Below are 19,355 nucleotides of genomic sequence, written 5' to 3'. Positions count from 1 at the left end.
GTAACAAAGACATACACTGATACACAGTAACACAGACACACACTTACACCAAGTAACAGACATACGCTGACACCATTTCACAAAGACACACACTGACACCCAGCAACAAACACATACACTGACACCAAGTCACAAAGACATACACTGATACCCAGTAATAAAGACACACACTGATACCCACTAACACAGACGCACACTTACACCAAGTAACAAAGACATACACTTACACCAAGTAACAAAGACACATACTTACACCAAGTAACACAGACATACACTGACACCAAGTAACAAAGACATACACTTACACCAAGGAACAAAGACAGACCCTGACACCAAGTAACAAAGACATACACTTACACCAAGTATTTTGACAAACACTTGCAATAAGTAACACAGACATCCACTGACACCCAGTAATTAAGACATACAATGACACCAAGTCACAAACACATACACTGACACCAAGTAACAAAGACATATACTTACATCCAGTAACAAAGACATACATTGATACCCAGTAACACAGACACACACTGACACCCGGTTGGAAACACACAATGACCCCCAGTAACACAGACACACACTGACCCCCGGTAACACAGACACATACTTACACCAAGTCACAAAGACATACACTGATACACAGTAAAAAAGACATACACTGATACCCAGTAACACAGACGCAGACTTACGCCAAGTAACAAAGACATACACTTACACCAAGTAACACAGACATACACTGACACCAATTAACAAAGACATACACTTACACCAAGTAACAAAGACAGACAATTACATCAAGTAACAAAGACATACACTTACACCAAGTATTTTGACAAACACTTGCACCAAGTAACAAAGACATACACTGACACCCAGTAACTAAGACATACAATGACACCAAGTCACAAACACATACACTGACACCAAGTAACAAAGACATAAACTTACACCCAGTAACAAAGACATACATTGATACCCAGCAACACACACACACTGACACCCAGTTAGAAACACACAATGACCACCAGTAACACAGACACACACTGACCCCCAGTAACACAGACACACACTTACACCAAGTAACAAAGACATACACTGACACCAAGTAACAAAGACATGCACTGATACCCAGTAACACAGACGCACAGTTACACAAAGTAACAAAGACATTCAATGACACAAAGTAACAAAGACATACACTGATACCCAGTAACACAGACGCACACTAACACCAAGTAACAAAGACATACACTTACACCAAGTAACACTGACATACACGTACACCAAGTATTTTGACATTCACTTACACCAAGTTACAAAGACATACACTGACACCCAGTAACAAAGAAATCCACTGACACCAAGTAACAAAGACATACACAGACACCCAGGAACACAGACACACACTGACGCCAAGTAACAAAGACACACACTTGCACCAAGTAACAAAGACATACACTTGCACCAAGTATTTTGACATACACTGGCACCAAGTAACAAAGACATACACTGACACCAAGTCATAAAGACACACACTGACACCAAGTAACAAAGACATACACTGACACCAAGTCACAAAGACATACACTTACACCAAGTAACAAAGACACATACTTACACCAAGTAACACAGACATACACTGACACCAAGTAACAAAGACATACACTGACACCAAGTAACAAAGACATACACTTACACCCAGTAACAAATACATACATTGATACCTAGTAACACAGACACACACTGACACCCAGTTAGAGACACACAATGACCCACAGTAACAAAGACACACACTGACCCCCAGTAACACAGACACACACTTACACCAAGTCACAAAGACATACAATGATACCCAGTTAAAAAGACTTACACTGATACCCAGTAACACAGACGCACACTTACGCCAAGAAACAAAGACATACACTTACACCAAGTAACAAAGACACATACTTACACCAAGTAACACAGACATACACTGACACCAATTAACAAAGACATACACTTACACCAAGTAACAAAGACAGACAATTATATCAAGTAACAAAGACATACACTTACACCAAGTATTTTGACAAACACTTGCACCAAGTAACAAAGACATACACTGACACCAAGTAACAAAGACATAAACTTACATCCAGTAACAAAGAAATAATTTGATACCCAGTAACACAGACACACACTGACACCCGGTTGGAAACACACAATGACCCCCAGTATCACAGACGCACACTGACCCCCGGTAACACAGACACATACTTACACCAAGTCACAAAGACATACACTGATACACAGTAAAAAAGACATACACTGATACCCAGTAACACAGACGCACACTTACGCCAAGTAACAAAGACATACAGTTACACCAAGTAACAAAGACACATACTTACACCAAATAACACAGACATACACTGACACCAATTAACAAAGACATACACTTACACCAAGTAACAAAGACAGACAATTACATCAAGCAACAAAGACATACACTTACACCAAGTATTTTGACAAACACTTGCACCAAGTAACAAAGACATACACTGACACCCAGTAACTAAGACATACAATGACACCAAGTAACAAACACATACACTGACACCAAGTAACAAAGACATAAACTTACACCCAGTAACAAAGACATACATTGATACCCAGCAACACAGACACACACTGACACCCAGTTAGAAACACACAATGACCCCCAGTAACACAGACACACACTGACCCCCAGTAACACAGACACACACTTACACCAAGTAACAAAGACATACACTGACACCAAGTAACAAAGACATGCACTGATACCCAGTAACACAGACGCACAGTTACACAAAGTAACAAAGACATACACTTACACCAAGTCACACTGACATACACCTACACCAAGTATTTTGACATACACTTACACCAAGTAACAAAGACATACACTGACACCCTGTAACAAAGAAATCCACTGACACCAAGTAGTCAAGACATACACTGACACCCAGGAACACAGACACACACTGACACCAAGTAACAAAGACACACACTTACACCAAGTAACAAAGACATACACTTACACCAAGTATATTGACATACACTGCCACCAAGTAACAAAGACATACACTGATACACAGTAACACAGACGCACACTTACACCAAGTAACAAAGACAGACACAGACACCAAATCACAAAGACACAAACTGACACCCAGTAATAAAGTCATACACTGACACCAAGTAACAAAGACATACAGTGATACCCAGTAACTCAGACACACACTTACACCAAGTAACAAAGACATACGCTGACACCAAGTCACAAAGACACACACTGACACCCAGTAACAAAGACATACACTGACACCAAGTCACAATGACATACACTGATACCCAGTAAAAAAGACATACACTGATACCCAGTAACACAGACGCACACTTACACCAAGTAACAAAGACATACAATTACACCAAGTAATTAAGACACATACTTCCACCAAGTAACACAGACATACACTGACACCCAGTAACAAAGACATACACTGACACCAAGTAACAAAGACATACACTTACACCCAGTTACAAATACATACATTGATACCCAGTAACACAGACACACACTGCCACCCAGTTAGAAACACACAATGACCCCCAGTAACACAGACACACACTGACCCCCAGTAACACAGACACACACTTTCACCAAGTAACAAAGACAAACACTGATACCGAGTAACACAGGCGCACACTTACACCAAGTAACAAAGACATACACTTACACCAAGTAACACAGACATACACTTACACCAAGTAACAAAGACATACACTGATACCCAGTAACACAGACACACACTTACACCAAGTAACAAAGACGTACACTGGCACCAAGTCACAAAGACACACACTGATACCCAGTCACAAAGACATACGATGATACCAAGTCACAAAGACATACACTGATACCCAGTAACAAAGACATACACTGCTACCCAGTAACACAGACGCACACTTACACCAAGTAACAAAGACATATTTTGACACCAAGTAACAAAGACATACACTGATACCCAGTAACACAGGCGCACACTTACACCAAGTAACAAAGACATACACTGACACGAGGTAACACGGACATACACTTACACCAATATTTTGACATACACTTACACCAAGTAACAAGGACATACACTGACACCCAGTAACAAAGAAATCCACTGACACCAAGTCACAAACACATACAGTGACACCAAGTAACAAAGACATACACTGACACCAAGTAACAAAGACATACACTGACACCCAGGAACACAGACACACACTGAAACAAAGTAACAAAAACACACACTTACACAAAGTAACACAGACATACACTGACACCAAGTAACAAAGACAGACAATTACACCAAGTAACAAAGACATACACTGACACCAAGTATTTTGACATACACTGACCACCAAGTAACAAAGACATACACTGATACCCAGTAACACAGACACACACTTACACCAAGTAACAAAGACGTACACTGGCACCAAGTCACAAAGACCCACACTGACACCCAGTAACAAAGACATACACTGACACAAAGTAGCAAAGACATATACTGATACCCAGTAATACAGACACACACTTACACCAAGTAACAAAGACATACACTGACACCAATTCACAAAGACACACACTGATACCCAGTAACAAAGACATACGCTGATACGCAGTAACACAGACGCACACTTGCACCAAGTAACGCAGACATACACTTAATCCAAGTATTTTGACATACACTTACACCAAGTAACAAAGACATACACTGACACCCATTAACAAAGAAATCCACTGACACCAAGTAACAAAGACACACACTTACACCAAGTAAAAAAGACATACACTTACACCAAGTATTTTGACATACACTGCCACCAAGTAACAAAGACATACGCTGACACCAAGTCACAAAGACACACACTGACACCCAGTAACAAAGACATACACTGGCACCAAGTCACAATGACATACACTGATACCCAGTAAAAAAGAAATCCACTGACACCAAGTAACAAAGACATACACAGACACCCAGGAACACAGACACACACTGACGCCAAGTAACAAAGACACACACTTGCACCAAGTAACAAAGACATACACTTGCACCAAGTATTTTGACATACACTGGCACCAAGTAACAAAGACATACACTGACACCAAGTCATAAAGACACACACTGACACCAAGTAACAAAGACATACACTGACACCAAGTCACAAAGACATACACTTACACCAAGTAACAAAGACACATACTTACACCAAGTAACACAGACATACACTGACACCAAGTAACAAAGACATACACTGACACCAAGTAACAAAGACATACACTTACACCCAGTAACAAATACATACATTGATACCTAGTAACACAGACACACACTGACACCCAGTTAGAGACACACAATGACCCACAGTAACAAAGACACACACTGACCCCCAGTAACACAGACACACACTTACACCAAGTCACAAAGACATACACTGATACCCAGTTAAAAAGACATACACTGATACCCAGTAACACAGACGCACACTTACGCCAAGAAACAAAGACATACACTTACACCAAGTAACAAAGACACATACTTACACCAAGTAACACAGACATACACTGACACCAATTAACAAAGACATACACTTACACCAAGTAACAAAGACAGACAATTATATCAAGTAACAAAGACATACACTTACACCAAGTATTTTGACAAACACTTGCACCAAGTAACCAAGACATACACTGACACCAAGTAACAAAGACATAAACTTACATCCAGTAACAAAGAAATAATTTGATACCCAGTAACACAGACACACACTGACACCCGGTTGGAAACACACAATGACCCCCAGTATCACAGACGCACACTGACCCCCGGTAACACAGACACATACTTACACCAAGTCACAAAGACATACACTGATACACAGTAAAAAAGACATACACTGATACCCAGTAACACAGACGCACACTTACGCCAAGTAACAAAGACATACAGTTACACCAAGTAACAAAGACACATACTTACACCAAATAACACAGACATACACTGACACCAATTAACAAAGACATACACTTACACCAAGTAACAAAGACAGACAATTACATCAAGCAACAAAGACATACACTTACACCAAGTATTTTGACAAACACTTGCACCAAGTAACAAAGACATACACTGACACCCAGTAACTAAGACATACAATGACACCAAGTAACAAACACATACACTGACACCAAGTAACAAAGACATAAACTTACACCCAGTAACAAAGACATACATTGATACCCAGCAACACAGACACACACTGACACCCAGTTAGAAACACACAATGACCCCCAGTAACACAGACACACACTGACCCCCAGTAACACAGACACACACTTACACCAAGTAACAAAGACATACACTGACACCAAGTAACAAAGACATGCACTGATACCCAGTAACACAGACGCACAGTTACACAAAGTAACAAAGACATACACTTACACCAAGTCACACTGACATACACCTACACCAAGTATTTTGACATACACTTACACCAAGTAACAAAGACATACACTGACACCCTGTAACAAAGAAATCCACTGACACCAAGTAGTCAAGACATACACTGACACCCAGGAACACAGACACACACTGACACCAAGTAACAAAGACACACACTTACACCAAGTAACAAAGACATACACTTACACCAAGTATATTGACATACACTGCCACCAAGTAACAAAGACATACACTGATACACAGTAACACAGACGCACACTTACACCAAGTAACAAAGACAGACACAGACACCAAATCACAAAGACACAAACTGACACCCAGTAATAAAGTCATACACTGACACCAAGTAACAAAGACATACAGTGATACCCAGTAACTCAGACACACACTTACACCAAGTAACAAAGACATACGCTGACACCAAGTCACAAAGACACACACTGACACCCAGTAACAAAGACATACACTGACACCAAGTCACAATGACATACACTGATACCCAGTAAAAAAGACATACACTGATACCCAGTAACACAGACGCACACTTACACCAAGTAACAAAGACATACAATTACACCAAGTAATTAAGACACATACTTCCACCAAGTAACACAGACATACACTGACACCCAGTAACAAAGACATACACTGACACCAAGTAACAAAGACATACACTTACACCCAGTTACAAATACATACATTGATACCCAGTAACACAGACACACACTGCCACCCAGTTAGAAACACACAATGACCCCCAGTAACACAGACACACACTGACCCCCAGTAACACAGACACACACTTTCACCAAGTAACAAAGACAAACACTGATACCGAGTAACACAGGCGCACACTTACACCAAGTAACAAAGACATACACTTACACCAAGTAACACAGACATACACTTACACCAAGTAACAAAGACATACACTGATACCCAGTAACACAGACACACACTTACACCAAGTAACAAAGACGTACACTGGCACCAAGTCACAAAGACACACACTGATACCCAGTCACAAAGACATACGATGATACCAAGTCACAAAGACATACACTGATACCCAGTAACAAAGACATACACTGCTACCCAGTAACACAGACGCACACTTACACCAAGTAACAAAGACATATTTTGACACCAAGTAACAAAGACATACACTGATACCCAGTAACACAGGCGCACACTTACACCAAGTAACAAAGACATACACTGACACGAGGTAACACGGACATACACTTACACCAAAATTTTGACATACACTTACACCAAGTAACAAGGACATACACTGACACCCAGTAACAAAGAAATCCACTGACACCAAGTCACAAACACATACAGTGACACCAAGTAACAAAGACATACACTGACACCAAGTAACAAAGACATACACTGACACCCAGGAACACAGACACACACTGAAACAAAGTAACAAATACACACACTTACACAAAGTAACACAGACATACACTGACACCAAGTAACAAAGACAGACAATTACACCAAGTAACAAAGACATACACTGACACCAAGTATTTTGACATACACTGACCACCAAGTAACAAAGACATACACTGATACCCAGTAACACAGACACACACTTACACCAAGTAACAAAGACGTACACTGGCACCAAGTCACAAAGACCCACACTGACACCCAGTAACAAAGACATACACTGACACAAAGTAGCAAAGACATATACTGATACCCAGTAATACAGACACACACTTACACCAAGTAACAAAGACATACACTGACACCAATTCACAAAGACACACACTGATACCCAGTAACAAAGACATACGCTGATACGCAGTAACACAGACGCACACTTGCACCAAGTAACGCAGACATACACTTAATCCAAGTATTTTGACATACACTTACACCAAGTAACAAAGACATACACTGACACCCAGTAACAAAGAAATCCACTGACACCAAGTAACAAAGACACACACTTACACCAAGTAACAAAGACATACACTTACACCAAGTATTTTGACATACACTGCCACCAAGTAACAAAGACATACGCTGACACCAAGTCACACAGACACACACTGACACCCAGTAACAAAGACATACACTGGCACCAAGTCACAATGACATACACTGGCACCAAGTCACAATGACATACACTGATACCCAGTAAAAAAGACATACACTGATACCCAGTAACACAGACGCACACTTACACCAAGTAACAAAGACATACAATTACACCAAGTAACTAAGACACATACTTCCACCAAGTAACACAGACATGCACTGACACCAAGTAACAAAGACATACACTGACACCAAGTAACAAAGACATACACTTACACCCAGTTACAAATACATACATTGATACCCAGTAACACAGCCACACACTGACACCCAGTTAGAAACACACAATGACCCCCAGTAACACAGACACACACTGACCCCCAGTAACACAGGCGCACACTTACACCAAGTAACAAAGACATACACTTACACCAAGTAACACAGACATACACTGACACCAAGTAACAAAGACATACACTGATACCCAGTAACACAGACATACTCTGACATCAAGTAACAAAGACATACACTGATACCCAGTAACAGAGGCACACACTGGGGAGGGGGGGGGGGGGGTGGGCGGGGGGCACATTGGCGCGGTGGTTCGCACCGCAGCCTCACAGCTCCAGGGACCCGGGTTCAATTCTGGGTACTGCCTGTGCAGAGTTTGCAAGTTCTCCCTGTTTCTGCGTGAGTTTCCTCCGGGTGCTCCGGTTTCCTCCCACATGACAAAGACTTGCATGTTGATAGGTTAATTGGCCATCATAAATTGCCCCTAGTATAGGTAGGAGGTAGGGAAATATATAGGGACAGGTGGGGATGAGATAGAAATACGGGATTAGTGTAGGATTAGTATAAATGTGTGGTTGATGGTCGGCACAGACTCGGTGGGCCGAAGGGCCTGTTTAAGTGCTGTATCTCTAAACTAAACTAAATACAGAAACCTAGTGTCACAGACACATACTGACAACCAGTAACACAAACAAACACACACTATCACCCAGTAACACAGACACACACTGACACCCAGTAACAAAGACATACACTGACACCAAGTAACAAAGACATACATTGATACCAAGTCACAAAGACATACACTGATACACAGTAACACAGACACACACTGACACCAGGTAACAAAGACATACACTGACACCAAGTAACAAAGATAGACAATTACACCAAGCAACAAAGACATACATTTACACCAAGTATTTTGACATACACTGACACCAAGTAACAAAGACATACACTGATACCCAGTAACACAGACACACATTTACACCCAGTAACACAGACACACACTTACACCAAGTAACAAAGACATACACTGACACCAAGTAACAAAGACATACACTTACACCAAGTAACAAAGACATACACTGACACCAAGTAACAAAGACATACACTGATACCCAGTAACACAGACACACACAGACACCAAGTAACAAAGACATACACTGATACCCAGTAACACGGACACACACTTACACCAAGTAACACAGACATACATTGACACCAAGTAACAAAGACATACACGGATACCCAGTGACACAGGCACACACTGGGGGGTGGGGGGGTGCGGGGCACATTGGCGCAGGCCTTAGCACCGCAGCCTCACAGCTCCAGGGACCCGGGTTCGATTCTGGGTACTGCCTGTGCGGTGTTTTCAAGTTCTCCCTGTGCCAGCTTGAGTTTCCTCCTGGTGCTCCGGTTTCCTCCCACATGCCAAAGACTTGCAGGTTGATAGGTTAATTGGCCATCATAAATTGCCCCTAGTATAGGTAGGTGGTAGGGAAATATATAGGGACAGGTGGGGATGTGATCGGAATACGGAATTAGTGTAGGATTAGCATAAATGGGTGGTTGATGGTCGGCACAGACTCGGTGGGCCGAAGGGTCTGTTTAAGTGCTGTATCTGCAAACTAAACTAAGTGCTGACACCTAGTGTCACAGACACACACTGACAGCCAGTAACACAAACAGACACACACTGACACCCAGTAACACAGAGAACCACTGATACACAGTAACAAAGACATACACTGACACCAAGTAACACAGACACACACTGATACCCAGTAACAAAGACATACACTGACACCAAGTAACAAAGACATACATTGATACCAAGTCAAAAAGACATACACTGATACCCAGTAACACAGACACACAGTGACACCAAATAACAAAGACATACACTGACACCAAGTAACAAAGGCATACACTTACACCAAGTAACAAAGACACACACTTACACCAAGTAACACAGACATACACTGACACCAAGTAACAAAGACAAACAATTACACCAAGTAACAAAGACATGCACTTACACCAAGTATTTTGACATACACTGACACCAAGTAACAAACACATACACTGACACCAAGTCACAAAGACACACACTGACACCCAGTAACAAAGACATACGCTGACACCAAGTCATAAAGACATGCACTGATACCCAGTAACACAGACACACATTACACCAAGTAACACAGACATACACTGACAACAAGTTACAAAGATATACACTGATACCCAGTAACACAGACACACTCTTACACCAAGTAACAAAGACAGATCCTGATACCCAGTAGCACAGACACACACTTACACCATGTAACAAAGACATACACTGACACCAGGTTACAAAGACATACACTGACACCCAGTAACACAGACACACACGGACACCAAGTAACAAAGACTCACACTTACACCAAGTAACACAGACACACACTGACACCCAGTAATACAGACACACACTTACACCAAGTAACAAAGACATACACTGACACCAAGTATTTTGACATAGAACGACACCAAGTAACAAAGACATACACTGATACCCAGTAACACAGACACACATTTACACCCAGTAACACAGACACACACTTACACCAAGTAACAAAGACATACACTGACACCAAGTAACAAAGACATACACTTACACCAAGTAACAAAGACATACACTGACACCAAGTAACAAAGACATACACTGACACCAAGTAACAAAGACATACACTGATACCTGTTAACACAGACACACACTTACACCAAGTAACAAAGACATACACTGATACCCAGTGACACAGGCACACACTGGGGGGTGGGGGGGTGCGGGGCACATTGGCGCAGGGGTTAGCACCGCAGCCTCACAGCTCCAGGGACCCGGGTTCGATTCTGGGTACTGCCTGTGCGGTGTTTTCAAGTTCTCCCTGTGCCAGCGTGAGTTTCCTCCTGGTGCTCCGGTTTCCTCCCACATACCAAAGACTTGCAGGTTGATAGGTTAATTGGCCATCATAAATTGCCCCTAGCATAGGTAGGTGGTAGGGAAATATATAGGGATAGGTGGGGATGTGATCGGAATACGGAATTAGTGTAGGATTAGCATAAATGGGTGGTTGATGGTCGGCACAGACTCGGTGGGCCGAAGGGCCTGTTTCAGTGCTGTATCTCCAAACGAAACTAAGTGCTGACACCTAAAGTCACAGACACACACTGACAGCCAGTAACACAAACATACACACACTGACACCCAGTAACACAGAGAACCACTGATACAAAGTAACAAAGACATACACTGACACCAAGTAACACAGACACACACTGACACCCAGTAACAAAGACATACACTGACACCAAGAAACAAAGACATACATTGATACCAAGTCAAAAAGACATACACTGCTTCCCAGTAACACAGACACACAGTGACACCAAATAACAAAGACATACACTGACACCAAGTAACAAAAGCATACACTTACACCAAGTAACAAAGACACACACTTACACCAAGGAACACAGACATACACTGACACCAAGTAACAAAGACAGACAATTACACCAAGTAACAAAGACATACACTTACACCAAGTAACACAGACATACACTGACACCAGGTAACAAAGACATACACTGACACCAGGTAACAAAGACAGACAATTACACCAAGTAACAAAGACATACACTTACACCAAGTATTTTGACATACACTTACACCAAGTAACAAAGACATACACTGACACCAAGTCACAAAGACACACACTGACACCCAGTAACAAAGACATACACTGACACCAAGTAACACAGACATACACTGACACCAAGTAACAAAGACATGCACTGATACCCAGTAACACAGGCACACATGGGGGGAGGAGGGGGCACATTGGCGCAGTGGTTAGCACCGCAGCCTCACAGCTCCAGGGTCCCGGGTTCGATTCTGGGTACTTCCTGTGCGGCGTTTTCAAGTTCCCTGTGCCAGCGTGAGTTTCCTCCTGGTGCTCCGGTTTCCTCCCACATGCCAAAGACTTGCAGGTTGACAGGTTAATTGGCCATCATAAATTGCCCCTAGTATAGGTATTTGGTAGGGAAATATATAGGGATAGGTGGGGAAGTGATAGAAATACGGAATTAGTGTAGGATTAGCATAAATGGGTGGTTGATGGTCGGCACAGACTCGGTGGGCCGAAGGGCCTGTTTAGTACTGTATCTCCAAACTAAACTAAGTGCTGACACCTAGTGTCACAGACACACACTGACAGCCAGTAACACAAACATACACACACTGACACCCAGTAACACAGAGAACCACTGATACACAGTAACAAAGACATGCACTGACACCAAGTAACACAGACACACACTGACACCCAGTAACAAAGACATACACTTACACCAAGTAACAAAGACATACATTGATACCAAGTCACAAAGACATACACTGATACCCAGTAACACAGACACGCAGTGACACCAAGTAACAAAGACAAACACTGACACCAAGTAACAAAGGCATACACTTACACCAAGTAACAAAGACACACACTTACACCAAGTAACACAGACATACACTTACACCAAGTAACAAAGACAAACAATTACACCAAGTAACAAAGACATACACTTACACCAAGTATTTTGACATACACTGACACCAAGTAACAAACACATACACTGACACCAAGTCACAAAGACACACACTGACACCCAGTAACAAAGACATACGCTGACACCAAGTCATAAAGACATGCACTGATACCCAGTAACACAGACACACATTACACCAAGTAACACAGACATACACTGACAACAAGTTACAAAGACATACACTGACACCCAGTAACACAGACACACTCTTACACCAAGTAACAAAGACAGATCCTGATACCCAGTAGCACAGACACACACTTACACCATGTAACAAAGACATACACTGACACCAGGTTACAAAGACATACACTGACACCCAGTAACACAGACACACACGGACACCAAGTAACAAAGACTCACACTTACACCAAGTAACACAGACACACACTGACACCCAGTAATACAGACACACACTTACACCAAGTAACAAAGACATACACTGACACCAAGTATTTTGACATAGACTGACACCAAGTAACAAAGACATACACTGATACCCAGTAACACAGACACACATTTACACCCAGTAACACAGACACACACTTACACCAAGTAACAAAGACATACACTGACACCAAGTAACAAAGACATACACTTACACCAAGTAACAAAGACATACACTGACACCAAGTAACAAAGACATACACTGATACCTAGTAACACAGACACACACTTACACCAAGTAACAAAGACATACACTGATACCCAGTGACACAGGCACACACTGGGGGGTGGGGGGGTGCGGGGCACATTGGCGCAGGGGTTAGCACCGCAGCCTCACAGCTCCAGGGACCCGGGTTCGATTCTGGGTACTGCCTGTGCGGTGTTTTCAAGTTCTCCCTGTGCCAGCGTGAGTTTCCTCCTGGTGCTCCGGTTTCCTCCCACATGCCAAAGACTTGCAGGTTGATAGGTTAATTGGCCATCATAAATTGCCCCTAGCATAGGTAGGTGGTAGGGAAATATATAGGGATAGGTGGGGAAGTGATAGAAATACGGAATTAGTGTAGGATTAGCATAAATGGGTGGTTGATGGTCGGCACAGACTCGGTGGGCCGAAGGGCCTGTTTCAGTGCTGTATCTCCAAACTAAACTAAGTGCTGACACCTAGTGTCACAGACACACACTGACAGCCAGTAACACAAACATACACACACTGACACCCAGTAACACAGAGAACCACTGATACAAAGTAACAAAGACATACACTGACACCAAGTAACACAGACACACACTGACACCCAGTAACAAAGACATACACTGACACCAAGTAACAAAGACATACATTGATACCAAGTCAAAAAGACATACACTGCTTCCCAGTAACACAGACACACAGTGACACCAAATAACAAAGACATACACTGACACCAAGTAACAAAAGCATACACTTACACCAAGTAACAAAGACACACACTTACACCAAGTAACACAGACATACACTGACACCAAGTAACAAAGACAAACAATTACACCAAGTAACAAAGACATACACTTACACCAAGTATTTTGACATACACTGACACCAAGTGCCAAACACATACACTGACACCAAGTCACAAAGACACACACTGACACCCAGTAACAAAGACATACGCTGACACCAAGTCATAAAGACATGCACTGATACCCAGTAACACAGACACACATTACACCAAGTAACACAGACATACACTGACAACAAGTTACAAAGACATACACTGATACCCAGTAACACAGACACACTCTTACACCAAGTAACAAAGACAGATCCTGATACCCTGTAGCACAGACACACACTTACACCATGTAACAAAGACATACACTGACACCAGGTTACAAAGACATACACTGACACCCAGTAACACAGACACACACGGACACCAAGTAACAAAGACTCACAGTTACACCAAGTAACACAGAGACACACTGACACCCAGTAACACAGACACACACTTACACCAAGTAACAAAGACATACACTGACACCAAGTAACAAAGACATACACTTACACCAAGTGACAAAGACATACACTGACACCAGTTAACAAAGACATACACTGATACCCAGTAACACAGACACACACTTACACCAAGTAACAAAGACATACACTGATTCCCAGTAACACAGACACACACTTACACCATGTAACACAGACATACACTGACACCAAGTAACAAAGACATACACTGACACCAAGTAACAAAGACATACACTGACACCAAGTAACAAAGACATACACTTACACCAAGTGACAAAGACATACACTGACACCAGTTAACAAAGACATACACTGATACCCAGTAACACAGACACACACTTACACCAAGTAACAAAGACATACACTGATACCCAGTAACACAGACACACACTGACACCCAGTAACAAAGACATACACTGACACCAAGTAACAAAGACATACATTGATACCAAGTCACAAAGACATACACTGATACACAGTAACACAGACGCACACTGACACCAAGTAACAAAGACATACACTGACACCAGGTAACAAAGACAGACAATTACACCAAGCAACAAAGACATACATTTACACCAAGTATTTTGACATACACTGACACCAAGTAACAAAGACATACACTGATACCCAGTAACACAGACACACATTTACACCCAGTAACACAGACACACACTTACACCAAGTAACAAAGACATACACTGACACCAAGTAACAAAGACATACACTTACACCAAGTAACAAAGACATACACTGACACCAAGTAACAAAGACATACACTGATACCCAGTAACAGAGACACACACTTACACCATGTAACAAAGACATACACTGATACCCAGTGACGCAGGCACACACTGGGGGGTGGGGGGGGGGTGGGTGCGGGGCACATTGGCGCAGGGGTTAGCACCGCAGCCTCACAGCTCCAGGGACCCGGGTTCGATTCTGGGTACTGCCTGTGCGGTGTTTTCAAGTTCTCCCTGTGCCAGCGTGAGTTTCCTCCTGGTGCTCCGGTTTCCTCCCACATGCCAAAGACTTGCAGGTTGATAGGTTACTTGGCCATCATAAATTGCCCCTAGCATAGGTAGGTGGTAGGGAAATATATAGGGATAGGTGGGGATGTGATCGGAATACGGAATTAGTGTAGGATTAGCATAAATGGGTGGTTGATGGTCGGCACAGACTCGGTGGGCCGAAGGGCCTGTTTCAGTGCTGTATCTCCAAACTAAACTAAGTGCTGACACCTAGTGTCACAGACACACACTGACAGCCAGTAACACAAACATACACACACTGACACCCAGTAACACAGAGAACCACTGATACAAAGTAACAAAGACATACACTGACACCAAGTAACACAGACACTCAATGACACCCAGTAACAAAGACATACACTGACACCAAGTAACAAAGACATACATTGATACCAAGTCAAAAAGACATACACTGCTTCCCAGTAACACAGACACACAGTGACACCAAATAACAAAGACATACACTGACACCAAGTAACAAAAGCATACACTTACACCAAGTAACAAAGACACACACTTACACCAAGTAACACAGACATACACTGACACCAAGTAACAAAGACAGACAATTACACCAAGTAACAAAGACATACACTTACACCAAGTAACACAGACATACACTGACACCAGGTAACAAAGACATACACTGACACCAGGTAACAAAGACAGACAATTACACCAAGTAACAAAGACATACACTTACACCAAGTATTTTGACATTCACTGACACCAAGTAACAAAGACATACACTGATACCCAGTAACACAGACACACATTTTCACCAAGTAACAAACACATACACTGACACCAAGTCACAAAGACACACACTGACACCCAGTAACAAAGACATACGCTGACACCAAGTCATAAAGGCATACACTGATACCCAGTAACACAGACACACATTACACCAAGTAACACAGACATACACTGACAACAAGTTACAAAGACATACACTGATACCCAGTAACACAGACACACTCTTACACCAAGTAACAAAGACAGATCCTGATACCCAGTAGCACAGACACACACTTACACCATGTAACAAAGACATACACTGACACCAGGTTACAAAGACATACACTGACACCCAGTAACACAGACACACACGGACACCAAGTAACAAAGACTCACACTTACACCAAGTAACACAGACACACACTGACACCCAGTAACACAGACACACACTTACACCAAGTAACAAAGGCATACACTGACACCAAGTAACACAGACACACACTTACACCAAGTAACAAAGGCATACACTGACACCAAGTAACACAGACACACACTGACACCCAGTAACAAAGACATACACTGACACCAAGAAACAAAGACATACATTGATACCAAGTCAAAAAGACATACACTGCTTCCCAGTAACACAGACACACAGTGACACCAAATAACAAAGACATACACTGACACCAAGTAACAAAAGCATACACTTACACCAAGTAACAAAGACACACACTTACACCAAGTAACACAGACATACACTGACACCAAGTAACAAAGACAGACAATTACACCAAGTAACAAAGACATACACTTACACCAAGTAACACAGACATACACTGACACCAGGTAACAAAGACATACACTGACACCAGGTAACAAAGACAGACAATTACACCAAGTAACAAAGACATACACTTACACCAAGTATTTTGACATACACTTACACCAAGTAACAAAGACATACACTGACACCAAGTCACAAAGACACACACTGACACCCAGTAACAAAGACATACACTGACACCAAGTAACACAGACATACACTGACACCAAGTAACAAAGACATGCACTGATACCCAGTAACACAGGCACACATGGGGGGAGGAGGGGGCACATTGGCGCAGTGGTTAGCACCGCAGCCTCACAGCTCCAGGGACCCGGGTTCGATTCTGGGTACTGCCTGTGCGGCGTTTTCAAGTTCCCTGTGCCAGCGTGAGTTTCCTCCTGGTGCACCGGTTTCCTCCCACATGCCAAAGACTTGCAGGTTGACAGGTTAATTGGCCATCATAAATTGCCCCTAGTATAGGTATTTGGTAGGGAAATATATAGGGATAGGTGGGGATGTGATAGGAATACGGAATTAGTGTAGGATTAGCATAAATGGGTGGTTGATGGTCGGCACAGACTCGGTGGGCCGAAGGGCCTGTTTAGTGCTGTATCTCCAAACTAAACTAAGTGCTGACACCTAGTGTCACAGACACACACTGACAGCCAGTAACACAAACATACACACACTGACACCCAGTAACACAGAGAACCACTGATACACAGTAACAAAGACATACACTGACACCAAGTAACACAGACACACACTGACACCCAGTAACAAAGACATACACTGACACCAAGTAACAAAGACATACATTGATACCAAGTCAAAAAGACATACACTGCTTCCCAGTAACACAGACACACAGTGACACCAAATAACAAAGACATACACTGACACCAAGTAACAAAAGCATACAATTACACCAAGTAACAAAGACATACACTTACACCAAGTAACACAGACATACACTGACACCAGGTAACAAAGACATACACTGACAACAGGTAACAAAGACAGACAATTACACCAAGTAACAAAGACATACACTTACACCAAGTATTTTGACATACACTTACACCAAGTAACAAAGACATACACTGACACCAAGTCACAAAGACACACACTGACACCCAGTAACAAAGACATACACTGACACCAAGTAACACAGACATACACTGACACCAAGTAACAAAGACATGCACTGATACCCAGTAACACAGGCA

Source organism: Heterodontus francisci, unplaced genomic scaffold (genome assembly GCF_036365525.1).
Source record: "Heterodontus francisci isolate sHetFra1 unplaced genomic scaffold, sHetFra1.hap1 HAP1_SCAFFOLD_54, whole genome shotgun sequence".
Taxonomy (NCBI): domain Eukaryota; kingdom Metazoa; phylum Chordata; class Chondrichthyes; order Heterodontiformes; family Heterodontidae; genus Heterodontus; species Heterodontus francisci.
This window is presented reverse-complemented; position numbering follows the sequence as displayed.